This window comes from Pteronotus mesoamericanus, unplaced genomic scaffold, assembly GCF_021234165.1.
Source record: "Pteronotus mesoamericanus isolate MK-2021 breed Mesoamerican mustached bat unplaced genomic scaffold, CSHL_Meso_final contig_164, whole genome shotgun sequence".
Lineage (NCBI taxonomy): Eukaryota > Metazoa > Chordata > Mammalia > Chiroptera > Mormoopidae > Pteronotus > Pteronotus mesoamericanus.
This window is the reverse complement of record NW_026555065.1, coordinates 27,523,645-27,537,548: the sequence shown is the minus strand read 5'-3', so window position 1 is coordinate 27,537,548 and position 13,904 is coordinate 27,523,645. Positions and strand designations below refer to the sequence as shown.

The 13,904-nt window shown below is 34.0% G+C and overlaps 1 pseudogene; it reads right to left on the bottom strand.

Moving 5' to 3' along the window:
• Nucleotides 1-338: 338 nt before the first annotated feature.
• Nucleotides 339-13,904, bottom strand: part of LOC129063079 (60S acidic ribosomal protein P1-like) — an 81,275-nt pseudogene continuing 67,709 nt past the window's right edge.

Sequence of the window (13,904 nt, the reverse complement as noted above, 5' to 3'; positions counted from 1 at the left end):
AAAATGTAAGAAATGATTTCCCAATTTTTGTAAACCCAGGATATTTTTCTATCTCTGAGCAGTGCCTGGGCCTGGTAAACCTAAAGCTCTCAGGTCACTGCTTCTCATATTACCTGAGGCACAAGACCTGGTTTTTGCTTGTTTGTTTTATTTTGTTTTGTTTTTAATTTCCAATCTTTTGCAGAACAAAATTTAGTAAGATACATTTAAATTATTGAAATGATGCCAAATTACATAAAAGTTTTTAAACACATCTCTTCTAAAGACACTGTTCCAAACCACGTGATATTTTTATTTTCCCGAGTTCAGCTTTTTGTTTAATGTATTACAAAAGCGGTTTAGTCAAAAAGACCAAAGCCCATGTCATCGTCACACTCCTCAGATTCTTCTCTCTTCGCTTCCACTTTCTCCTCCCCAGCAGGGGCGGCATCGCAGAGAGGGCAGGCCCTCCAGCCTGGGCAGGTCCACCAGCCCCTTCCTTGCAGATGAGGCTCCCCAGGTTGGTGTTGGCCAGAAGCTTTGCAAACAGGCTTGGCCAGAAAGGTTCCATATGTATACCAACTGTTTTAATGAGGGCATTGATCTTCTCTTCTGTCACTGTCACCTCATCATCTTGCAGGATAAGGGCTTAGTGAATGCAGGTGAGCTCAGTCCCAGGCTGAGGCTGAGGTGCGGGTGAGTGCCTGCCTGGCACAGTGCGAGGGACCAGATGAAGTGAGCGCCGCGGACAGAGCACCGTAGTGGCAGCTAGAGAAAGCCACAAAATATATTCTATACTGTACAATATAAGCTCCTTATGCTTTCTATTGCCAAAAATGGAAGTCCTATATTTATTTTTCTATTCTTGAAAAAATATTTTACATAACTATACCATAAGATGAACTTATCCTTAGAAATTCTTTCCTGTTAACATTGTATCACTACTGACATCTAAATTTAAACTCACTTCTATGTTATTTTCATGATAAAGTCACCGATGACTTTAACTGCATCCTTTATAAAGATTAATAATTTTTTGTCAATGCAGATGACAGAGGGGAAGCCATTTCCTTCAGGGCGATACTTTTCAATGTTATCACGGTATCAAAGTACTTTACATGCACATGTAAACATAAGAACAGGTTTATAAATTCAATTGTGCTGAAAAATTATATTTACTTAAATTAATTGTCCCTAAGTTACCTTAAATTTAAGATAGTATCTTCTTATGTAATATTTATAACAAGATTATTTTCTACTTTATAATTAAATAGAAGGGGGGAAATATAATGACATAGATGTAAGAATTCAGGATAAAACTGGGCAGAATGAACCCTGCATTCGTAATGATATACATTCAATATGTTATGTACGAATTATGATTCTAGTATAATATATTAAACTTTACTGCATTGGTCATGTTGCTACAAAACACAAATCCAGGCAAGAAATAATTTCCTTCTGACACTGCTTCCTTGAAGAAATTAAAGTTATAATGTCATGACTGCTGATACAAGCACAACAATCCAATAAAAAAATTAACCTGTTAAGTATGGTATTTGATAGCTAATACTGAACCTATAACCTATGAAAGGTTAAATATTTTTAAGGTTATTATTGATAATGGAAGAAAATAAAACAAGCACAGTCCCTGAGTTATAGTGTTTAAATATATGATGTGAAAATAAATCTCTGATTTGAAAGAATGACTTGCTAACCCATTTCCTTACTGTGAAGGATGTACAACCTTCTCAAAATTTTTCAACATATTTGTTTTTCTGTAATGCAGCTATGTTCTGGTATTTTGAAATTATGAAATAATCCTCTAACATTGCAATGAAAAAAAAATGTTAAGACCTTACCTAAAGGAACTCACCATGACTAATGTGGGTGGAGCTAGTACAAAATTTTCCTGCCAAATTTTATATTTAACCTAATGTTTTAGAAATCCTTTTAAGAATGACTGAAAAAAAATTACCCACTAATGTTGCATTTCCACCACCACCCTTTCATAAATGTTATCAATTACAAATTTTTTCATTAGACTAAAGCAATGAATACATTTCTACCAAGACATTTACGTTCATCTTTATTGTTCTCTAGACCATCATGACCTAATTTTAATGCATATTAATAAATAAAGCAGAATGAAAATTAATTATTGCTTAAAGACTCAGATTTTGTTTAATTACTAAATGAACATGATACTTTAAACAAACAATTCTACTCTGTTAATATCTATTAAAATAGATAAGTGATCATGGCATAAAGCCCCTGTACTTTTTGTCCAGCAGGAGATGAAAAACAGCATTATAGCATTACCAAAATCTTGGAATAATTAATGAAGATACCTCATCTCCTTTTGACCCCAAATCTTGATAACTGTAAGATGTTCCATTCAAAAAAAGATGTTTATCTATTCATTCACATAAACATCTAACAAAATATATCCAGTAAAACAAGCTATGTTAAAATTGTCTCAGAAAATTTTATTTAACATTAAATGTACAACTTCCATGTTTTCTTTTAAGATGTATTTATCAAAGAAGCATTTCTCAGAGATACATAATGTTATAAACTATGTGAGGACTATATTGGCTAAACTTTGATAATATTTCAAAGATACTATGTTAAAGTAATAACTGAAAATGTTATATTAAAAATTATTAGACACAATACTATTTTATATTAAAATTTTGTGTGTATTTTAATTCAGTACAAAATCTATATAAAGTATTTAACATTAGTCAAGTCATTTGTATTCATTATGTACACATGCATTAAAATTGTTCAAAATGTTATCTCTGAGACTGAGCTATAACTAAACTTTAAAGAGAAAATTTTATAAAAGTTGTTAGAGGCACTTAATAAAAATAGAGAAATCATTAAAGTTGACTTTATCCCTTTCAAAAACTTTGGAGCTTTTGTTTAAATAAAAAAAAATGACTTATTGGACACTTTCGATGTGTTCAGCAATTTAAATTCTGTACTTATTTTAATATAATTTATGTCTCTACTTTTACCCCTTCAAACACAAAATTATGTCTTCTCACTGGAAAAATATCCTGAGTACTGTCCCCCAAATGAGGATTATAGAATATGGTAAAACAGTACCTTTTCCAAATATGGGTTAAGTGCTTTATATAGCTAATACTGCAGGAAGTTCTCTCTGCATAATGCATTGCATTTAGTTCATGCATTCATAATTGTAGCTCAATTTTCCCCCAAAATTCATTTTTTAAAAAAGAGAAATAATGATAAACACTTACTGAAGAGAAAAAAAATAATTGCATAAAAAATTAGAGATGTCTTCATAGATATTTTGGCTTTATAGTAGGTACAAAACTCTCTTTCATGCTACTGAAATCTCCTGTTATTTTCTATCTTCCAGTGTCACCACATATTATGAGATCCAAGTAGTGACATCAGAGAAATTAAACTCAGGACATTTGGGCATCCTGCATCCAAGCATATACTAGCAATGTAGTGGCCTGACCTTTGAAAGAGGGCAAGTCATGTGCACACATCTCATGCCTGTCTGCCTTCCATATACTTAGCAGGCTGATGATTGCTCCCAGCTATGTTGATATACTTCTATCCACTTGACTGGCTGTGGGTAGGAGGCAAATGATCTGTTAAAAGGTGATCTTTGTAGATGTCTCACTCAATCAGAGCAGGATATTGGGAAACATAAGCAGGTGTGCTACTTTACCTAGTCCCGCTACTACCTGCACGGCTTTCACTTGCTGTATGTAAAAGGTCACTGCAGATACTGCTGTGAAATGGCTCAGGGAAGGAGTCCCTTCAACAAGCTCCCTGTGGCTATGGACAGTAGGAAAGCCTTTCTGAGAACTGTATTGCACATCTTCATAGATAATCCAAACATACCCGCGGTTTAATTCCCTCATGAAAAGGAAGGGTCCACTATATACTAGATTAAGCCACAAGAAATTGCCGTTATACAAACATTTTTGATCCATAAGAATGCTAGTTTCTTATGGTTTAGTCTAATATAGCCAATAATCTAAATATAAATTTTAGGGGGGGAAATGCCATTTCCATTTCTTCTTTTCAGATTTCTATTACTAAAAATGGAAATTTCCCTCTGGTGACCTACATCTCTGCCTGAATTTTCAGAAACATTTGAAAAATGACCAATGTAGCAGAACTTCCATAGCATTTCTATCAATACCAGTGGTTTTCTAAGGAGTGATGCTTGTCTAACTTTGTAAGGTGAATTTTGTGGAACACTGATAAACATGAGGGCTATTAGAAAATATGCAGCTAGCATTTCAAACTAGTATGTTGTAATGCAGCAGGTTCAACCTTTTTCATTTCATGGCACACACAAGCTGATTACTAAAATTCTACAGCACACCAAAAGCATATTTTTTGCCAATCTGGCAAAAAATAAGTATAATTTTTATTCATTCACACCAGATGGCTATTGTATTGGCTGTTGTCTTTTTTTAATTTGACAACCTAAGGGAAGAGATCAGTGCCCCTAACTAAGTAGTCACGTATTACATCTTTTAAAAATTCTTCGGGCACACCAGTTGAAAAATCACTGTTCTAAAGGATAATAATGATTAAAATAGTTAAATTTACTTAAGTTTTAGAAAGTGACTCATTGAAAGAATGTTAAGTAGATAAAAATACAAGCAGCCTGGCTGGTGTGGCTCAATGGATTGAGCACCGGCCTGCAAACCAAAGGGTCGCTGGTTTGATTCCCAGTCAGGGCACATGCCTGAGTTGCAGGCCAGGTCCCCAGTAGGGCGCGCAAGAGAGACAACCACACACTGATGTTTCTCTCCCTCTCTCTCACCCTTCCCCTCTGTCTAAAAATAAATAAATAAATCATTAAAAAAAATACAAGTAGTACTCACATGGATGATGAAAGTGTGAAAAACACTGGTCCACATAACCACCACTTTTCATGTATTAAAATGTATTCTGTTGCTTGTATTTCCCAGTTTCTCCAGGGAAGACAAAAAACTTACACTAGATTGTGCTATTTGAAATCGTTGTTTTTGTCCTTAAGAAACAGACAAATATTGGCGATTTCATATGGTTTGACCCTGATGTACCTCTGTGGCTACACAGCATTCACTGTCTAAAATGTATTATGTAAAAATGAAGCTTTGATTGAATGAATAGGTTCAATATAACAACTTTGAGTTTTGTATAAGTTTTTGTATGAAAACAAAATATATTAACAAATTTAAGAAAACACGCCTATAGCCCACTGAAACATAAGGATAAACGTCAACATGTTTAACTCGTGTAACTATTAGTGACACACAAATTCTTTTTATGTAATACTCTTCCCTGATGGCAACACAAAAAGAAATGATTATTCCTTCTAGGGACTCGCACCTTTGTTCATCTGCATCCAAATATGATCATGATCAAGAATAAATTTATTTATTTTCCTCCAAAGATATAAAATCTAACAAATTAAGAAAAAAATACTTAGAAAGCCTGCATGTCCTTTTGTCTAAAAAAAAATACGGTTAGAAGGAAATGATCAAAATCCAATAAATAACTTAAGAAGACTGAATCAAACATACTTTCCTCCAATTTTTTTTTCCCTCACTTTAGGCACAAAGTAATGTAATGATGTAAAAAATTCACTTTAGAATTTAAGCTAACTTTAAAAAATATCTTTGTAAACTTTTTTTAAAAGATTTTATTTATTTATTTCCAGAGAAGGGGGCGGGAGGGAGAAACATCAATGTGTGGTTGCCTCTTGTGCACCCCCCACTGGGTTTCTAGATTGCAACCCAAGCATATGCCCCAACTGGGAATCGAACCAGCAACCCTCTGCTTCACAGTCCAGTGGTTAGTCCACTGAGCCAGGTCAGCCAGGACAAAAATATATCTTTGTAAACTTTATCAGAATCTAAATATCCCAATCTTTCTTAGAAATCTCATTAGTTCCTTGTAAAAAGAATAGAAAAACTATTAACTATCTCCTTAGAAATCTATAACTCTTTGGACATAACTAGCCATATTGTGACTAGGAATAGAAATGCTAGGTAGAGGGAATGTTGAAAGATGACTACAGTCAGCAACAGGTAGCCTTCAGGACTATCATATGGTTTCTACTCTTGTTTACTCCAATCAGTATCATACCTTTCTAGTATACAATTTGTAGCTATGATACCAGGGAAATGAAGAACTTAGGAAAAAGAAGCCTTATTTAGAAATGTATGTAGACTAATAATATAGCAACAACCCATAAAAAGAAGTGAATGTTTTTGTGAATTTTGTATAAACAAATGATGGTAAAGTTTAGGGGCGAAAGTACAAGTTTGAATTTAATTGTAAGAGAGGAATACTTGCATTTTTATATCTTGAGGATATTCCATTTTAAATCTGATGTCTGAATTTATTAGCCACTGTTAGTGCAATAAAATTCAGAGAGCTTAAATACTTAGAGTTGCCAAATAAAACACAGAATTCCAGATAAATTTGAATTTCAGGTGAACAACAAATAATTTATTAGTATAAGTAAGTCCTAAATATTGCATGGAAGCATTACTAAAATATTGCTCATATTTTACCTGAAATTCAAATGTAATGGGACATCCAGTATTTTTAAGTCCTAAATCTAGCAAACCAAAAATAGTGCAAGTAGAAAAGGAAAACAAAACAAAACAAGTCTTGGTTAAACAATCCAATGAACAAAACAGTATTTCTGGTTTGGTGGTAGCTGTCAGAGTCAGGGAATATGATCCAAAGTTAAAAAAAGCACCTCCAAAACTTATTCCAATAGGTCTCCATTCCCTTGACCACGTCCAGAAGCTGTTGATCATCCCATCTCTTCCATGCGTTCTTTCTTTTTCTTTTGGTATTGGGTAAAGGTTTCATTGTTTTTTTCCCCTCAGACGTAGAAAAGCATTGCAAGTTTGCTTTTATGACTTAGAATTAAAATTATGTACAGATTTTTATATTTACATGAAACCAATGAAGACCAGCATAAAAAAGTACTTCAGCCAAACAAATTAATTAATTATAAGGTTAGAAGATAATATACTTTTGCTAATTACTCACAGCTTGGTGCCCATTTTTTATGGCAGCCAACAACTGCATGATTTTAATCTCCATAAAAACAATAATGTCATACATCATTAACCCTATTTTATTCTTTTTTAATTTTTTATAATACCAATAACAAAGATCATTAACCTCTGTTCTATTTAACATCTAATCAGCCATTTTAGTTAAATAAATATCATAGAAAACATTAAATATCACTTTGCTAAGCCACACTGGCTCTCAGGAGGGGAATTTTTCCTAATTCATTATGTTAGCTTCAGTTTACTCTACAAGTGTTAGACCATGAATGGGAACAAAGAAACAGATAAAGACTAATTTATGGTTTTAATCAAATTAGTTCAAAACTCCCTTTTTCAAAGTAGTTTTAAATCATATTTGTATAATTGCATTGTGTTTATGAAGCTATTTTCTGAAGCTGTTTATAGTACAGGTCCCCAACCTCCGGGCTGTGGGCTGGTACCAGTCGGGCCTGTTAGGAACTGGGCTGCACAGCAGGAGGTGAGCTTGAACGTAATGTGCTCGGATCATCCGAAACCATCCCCCTGCCACACCCCAGTATGAGGAAAAACTGTCTTCCACAAAACGGTCCCCGGCACCAAAAAGTTTGGGGACTACTGACTTATAAAATAAAGCTGCCCCATTACTGAGGTATTGTCCCAAAAAATTGCACGTGCAGATGCCAAGATAGTGAGGCTCAACAAGTCTTTGAAGGGAATTTCTGAGACTAATTGCTCACTGAAGCATGGAAGCCTGTGTGGTAATAGTTAATTGAGTTACTTAAAGATTCTTGGCAAAGGCAATAAGCCTGCTAGCTGTAGCGTTTCTATGACGGTATTACCTGAATGAGCATTTCATGCTATCAGGGACATCAAAAAAACTAAAATGGTAAACAAGGCTTTTACTTAAAACATTTAGCAAAGCTTTGTCCCAGATTTCAATTAAATGGTCATTTCTCTATACAGAGGTCCTTATTAGTTTCTTTATGAGAAGGAGAAGGTAACAGGCAGTCCTGCACTGGCCATTCTACCTGCTCTCTCAGGTTTGGTTTAGGAGACTGGTAAAAGGAAGATGGATCAGAATCACAGATAAGGAAGAGAGGGTTAGGATAACATTGTTAAAATTTTTATATATATACTGTTTGGCTTTTGGGTGCCACAGGCACAGTATAGAAAACACAGGAGTCAGAAAACAGAGATTTGAAAATGATTTGGACAGAAACATGTCCTAAGAAAAGATGCTAAAAAAAAATTGGGGGTTGTTGTTCCCCAAAATAATAAACCAAAAGAAAAATTAGCAATTATTTGATTTATACTTTTTTTGCCTCAGTATCTTGAAAGTATCTGATATTGCTTTCCAAAGGAAAAGGAATATAAATAATTAGAGATCAACTTCTCTTTGACTGATTTATGATTCTTTGACAAGTTTCCAGAGCCCATTCCACAGCCAGCATCAATGTCACAGTTCCCCTGTCCCCCCAGATGTGTCCGAGGTGACTTGGTGAGTGGGATGCATCCTGGCTAGGTCGGTAAGTCAACACAGGATCCGGGAACACCAGGCTGTGGCACACACCTCCACAGTTCTGCTCTCTCCTATTTGGACTCCATTTATTGCTTCCCTGATGCCAGGAACTGAATGGCTATTCTTCTTCTTGAACCTGACCACTTCACTGAAAATGATATTCTGTATTATATCACTTTCATTTCTACTATCTTGTATTTATTTAGGAGTTCCTCTGTGGACATAATTTAAGACTGGTGGTAGATAGCTTTAAGTATTCTTTGATAAAGTACTCAATAAATGCAGATATTTTATCTTAAATAGCCATGGACTTGCATACTTACAGAACTGAGTGATGATGGCCAAAAAATCCCCCCAAAAACAAAAAACTTTGGATTTTCTGTACAATGCTGTAGCGATAATAGAAAGCCTTTCTGCATTTTGGTTAAAAATCCTGGTTCCCTAGGTCCCAATGTGAAATACTATTGATTTAAAACACTAAATGAGCTATACTGTCATATAAGATTTGTTGACATTTCACACTGTCTTTCAAATAATTTATAACTACTACACAGTTCAAGGAAAAAATAATAATTAACATTTAGGTTCACAATAAATTAAAAAGTGATTGCTTTGGTTGTGGCACATTAGGATACCAGAACACAGTAACAATTTATATTTTAAAACATAAAGCATTGATGTCAAGCAATATCTTTACATACTTTTTGGGTTTGATAGGATGGCTTTTGGTCTAAGAAGGAATACATTGCAAGTAAAAAATATCACTACATAGATATATATTTATATGATTAAATAGTAGATCTATCTCACAATAAGTGTTCTGAGTGGATAAACCTATAAATATATTCTTGCTTCTTAGTCAAAGGAAAGTATTCTTGCTATACTGGTACTATAATGGTGAGTTCTAACAAGACTGTTCAGCAATAATAAAAATGCACAATTTTAAGATTTGTATTGTCAAATCTGCCCCTGATTCCTAGTATTTTGATTTCAAATAAATTAAAATCAGTTTTCATCTCAAACAAATGTGATGTGCTATGGTAAAAATACAAAGTGAGAACCAATAAATTTATCATAAAGTTCTTTGCCTGAGCTTAGTCAAGACTCAACCCATAAACCATGTCTTCAAACTGTTTCAGGAAACTTCTCCAAGACTACTATTCTTGGAGAAATACTATTCAGTAGTATAACCTAACTGATTCCTCAGGGTAGGTAAACATTCTACTTTAGGAATTTTTTTTTTTAAGCCACAAAGAGGTTGTACTCTCCTATCCATAATAGAAAAACCCATATGAAATTTCTATTTTATAGGTCAAAAAATGGTCATATATTAGGAATTTCACATAGTTCAACCTAGTATTATTCCAGACAGGTTTAAGGTTCCTTATAAAATCATCTGCAAGACAAATATTTTGAAGTCAAATTTTCCTGGATCTCTTCATTTAGTTTAAAACAGAAAATGCTATTCCTTTAATAACAGATGAAAGACAAAGTTTTCAATTTAAGCTAATTTCTAACTGTGGAAGTAGTATATTCCTTGCTTTAAAATTTTCTGAGACAATATTTTACTGAACATATTCTTCTAGAAGCATTTATAAGAATCTAAAGAGATTTGCAAAATTATATTAAAAAATACCACTATTCTAATGTTTTGTTTTGTTTTGCTTTTGGAAATCATCATTATTTATTTTGAAATACATAGTTATTTGCTTTGGAAAATATGTTTTTATGTTAGCTACAATGGGTTTGTTATTATTTTCAAATGAATTGATGAATAAATATTATTTTACTTTCTCTGTGTTAATATCTAATAGAGTAAATACCAATAGATACAATGCACGAAAGTCGAAGTTCTCTGGAGCTTCCGATAATTTTTAAGAGGGTAAAGTTTGAGAACCACTGGGTTAATTAAAGAGATAAATCAGCAAAAGAGAAGAGAAACAACAGACGTTAGACATTTTATAAATCATACTGTTTACTCAGTCCTAAGGGAACCTAGCCTAGACCTACTTCTAAGAAAAGTGTGTGACTGGCGGAGTATCTGAGGACCTTACCTCATTACTCACTTGGGGTGGAGATAGGAGGGGAGTCTGAGATGAGTACAGAGATTTCCACAGGCATATTTCTAAACATGATCCCATGTAGTTTTTTACGGCACACAGGTGGTACAAAGAAACCTCTGGGCAAGAACAATTCTATACATTAATACAGCACAGCGACAGGTATTATCTTGCATGACTCATTGCTTTTAGATATAATATCAAGGGTCATCAGGTTTTTTTACTTATCATAACAATCTTCAAAGATTAAGGAAAACGGAGGAGTTTTTCTCTCAGTTTACAGATAGGGAAACCAAGACGAAAGGTTTCAGGGTTTTACCCTAGGGCACAGAGATTGTGTTGGGGCAGGTTGTGAAATTTAAGGCGCTTGCTTCTAAGTGCAGCGCTTTATCCCTTAGGTCCATGTCTTTAAAAGTGCTTTTCAGAATTAGAATTTTTTTTTTTTCTTTAAGTGAAATCTTAGTTGGAAGCCCCATTATGGAGCCTAAGAAGGAGAACAGCTGCAGGTGAGGAGAGAGTTGGTAATCCAGGTTCCCACTCGTCTTTCTTCCCTTTAGCCAATTCTCTCCCTTTGCTTTTTCCTTCTCTCTCCCTCTCCCCTCTTGGGACACCAGTCTGCCCAAGACCTTCTCTTGTTTATTTTTCCACTTTATGCCAAGATTCTAATTCTATTACTCTGCCTTCCTAGACATCTATTTAAATACGTTTACTGTGTTTCTTCAAATAGGCACATATTCTTGTAAAATATGTTCTGCAGTTTTTTGTGTGTATATATTAAACTATACCAATAGTATTATGCCATACATCACATTCTGCTTCTTACTTTCCTCCTATTAATGTTATTCTTAAAAACCGCCCCAGATTGATACTTCTATAACTATCTGGTCTTTCTAATGTGCATATAGTCCTATAATACATATTAATATGCCATATTTTACTTATCAATTCTTTTATTGATGAATCTAACTTTCTACAAAAAAAAAATGAAGATTTTTTGACATATCACTTTGGGATCAAGGGGGAGAAGTTCTCTGAGACAGTCACTGGGTCGCTGGGTGCACACAGGCACAATCTCACCGAATGTTACCAAACCGCTCTAGACATATACCTGCTCTGTGGCCTCCCTCCCCAGGTCCCGGCATTCCCCTCTGCTCACTACAACCTGCTGCTTTCGTTGTCTAATATTCCACATGCTGTAGAGTGTCAGATGCCATCTAATTATTGTTCTAATTAACATTTCTCTTGATAACTATTGATATTAAGTATTTCTTTAAATACCTGTTAGATTTTTAGTTTTCTTGTCTGTGAAATTATATATTACTTCTGTGCATTTTCTTACTGGACTTTATGTCCTTTCTTGAGAGTTTCCAGTTTTTCATTGCAGATATGAATTTTTTGTAAGTTTTAGATATTTCAAATATCTGATTGCCCAGTATGTGAACTTTGTTTATAGCTCTCTTTATTCAGTAAGAATCCTTCATTTTGATATTGTCACATTTATTTCTCCCTCTATTTTTTTCATACAAAATATATACACATATTTTTGTATGGAAAAATGTACATACAAAAATTAAGGAAGGTTTTTCCGTGGGTTTATTATTTAGTTAATAATAGACAATATACATATATAATAATAAACAATATAGTTAATAAACAATAAAATATAAATTTTGATGCTTTATTGTACAGTACTAAATGTTGACTCCAGGTTTTCACTGAAGACAATATCTTTATTATTATAAGGTGCTTTGTATTTAATTCAACGTTGACTGATATTATTACACAGTCATCGCTCAGTGTCTGGGGAGGCTATTTTCAGGGCCTCCAGAGAATATCAAAATTTGCAGGTGCTCAAGTCATTTATAAAAATGGCATAGCATTTGCCTATAACTATGCATATTCTACATACTTAAAATCATCTCTAAATTACTTATAATACCTAATAAAATGTAAACACTATGTAAATAGCTGTTATACTATATTGTTTAGGGAATAATGTAAAAAAAAAGTACCTGTCCAGTACAGGCAATCATTGTAGTCCTAACTATATAGTAGGCCTCACTCAGCAACTATGTAATATTTCTTTTCTGAATTCTCCATCTGTGGTTGGCTGAACCTCCTGATATGCAACTGCAGATACAGAAGACAAACTGTACTGCCTCCTGGTTTGTTATTGTTTGCATTTGCCTGTTTCTCATCCTTTTCCTTTATAGCTTTCTCAGTCACTTTTACACAGATGTGTATTTTTATACACACACACACACACACACAATAAATAAATAAATAAATAAATAAATAAATAAATAAATATCAAGAAAAGTGTTGGAATCCGTGAATACAGTGATAAGCACTCTAGGCATATACCTGCCTCATGGGCCTGCATTCTCCAGGGACAACAGACGTGAAGGCAGGCACAAGTCCATTCCAGAAACTAGCACAGTGCCTGGCACATAAGAAGGTAAGAAGAAATATATATTGATTGCATGAACTTATTTCCAAAAAATTAATTACTAAGGAATTGAAAATTTATATCTACACAAAAACCTGCACATGGATGTTCATTGCAGCTTTATGCCTAATTGTCAAAACTTGGAAGCAACCAAGATATGCCTTAGGAGGTGAATAGATAAACCTGTGGTACATACAGACAATGGAATATTATTCAGCTCTAAAAAGAAATTAGCTATCAGACCATGAAAAAACATGGGAGAAACTTAAATGCATATCACTAAGTGAAAGAATTCAATCTGAAAAGGCTACATAGCATATGAATTCAAATATAGCCTGGAAAAATATAAAACTATGGAGACAGTAAAAAGATCAGTGGTTGCCAGGGATTAATGAGGAAGGAGGAATGAATGCACAGAGTAGAGAGGATTTTGGGAAGCAGTGAAAATATTCTGTATGATATCATAATGATGGATACATGCCATTCCACAATTGAATATCCAATTACACAACTTATGAAGACAGCTCTTGGTGTCACATCCAGGACATTTTACACTGGAAAAATAAGGTGAAAATTCCATACCTTCTAAGATTAGCTATCAGTATCACTATGAATAGAGGGGTCTGAGAGTTCAAAAATTATGACTTTGAAGGTTTGCACTTAAAGGTAAAGTATATGAGACTTCAGAGAGGACAAATATGAAGAAATAGTTAGGCTGCTGACCTGAATATCTTCTTAATATTTTTCATGAAGAGAAAGAAGAGTAGAGAAAAACCAGGAAGGATTTTCTGTAGTTGCAGCCCCTTGATAATTTACTGGTGGGTTGGAGAAAAGGT